We start from the raw sequence: 762 nt of genomic DNA, 5'->3' as shown, positions 1-762 counted from the left end.
CAATTCGTGGGAATATTTAATTTTTGTGTGTTACCGCTTAAGGTAGTCCCATACTGATTTGGTTTAGATCCGATATTGGATCATGAAAAAATTAACGGTACTCCTGAATTTTTATATGAGAATTGAAGTCGGTTGTGTTCTTTGCTTAAAAATTACTTGTTAAATAAGTTAAAGGCAATTGAATTACTTGCAAAAGAAATTGCTTTCGTTCTTCGTCTTTCCTCAAAGTTCGATTATAATTTTGTACCAATGCTATACCTCGTTCAGCAATATCATTAACATATTTAATACTTTTAATCGTCTCTAAGACAACCAATTTCAGAGTAATTTTTTAAATAATTTAAAGCCCTATAAAAATATGCATAGAAAAAACGTTTATCTCTTTTTCATAACTTTTTTTAACGGGTCAAAAGTTATAACATTTTTAATGAAACCAAATTATTTTACATGTTTTTTACATAGAAAATTTCAAATGCCCACTGACACCTTTTAAAATTGAAATAAAAATTTTTCCAAATTCGAGAATTTCCTTCTCAGTATATAGGTCATTTTAAGGCCATAAATTCGCCAGGTTAGTTATTTTGATCATCCAAATATATATATACAAGAATAACTCGTTTACAGTAATAAGAATAAGTGGCAAATTTCCCGGAACACATCCCCAAAAAAGTCTGGATCCGCCGAAGGACCTGTGTTATTTTTGGTTGTGTACTCAGATGTGAAATAACATATTTTCTAAATTGTTTTAAGCATATTTGCGCT

The sequence above is a fragment of the Rhagoletis pomonella genome, unplaced genomic scaffold, assembly GCF_013731165.1.
Source record: "Rhagoletis pomonella isolate Grant_MI unplaced genomic scaffold, Rhpom_1.0 Rhpom_scaffold_00120, whole genome shotgun sequence".
In the NCBI taxonomy this organism is placed as follows: domain Eukaryota; kingdom Metazoa; phylum Arthropoda; class Insecta; order Diptera; family Tephritidae; genus Rhagoletis; species Rhagoletis pomonella.
This window is presented reverse-complemented; position numbering follows the sequence as displayed.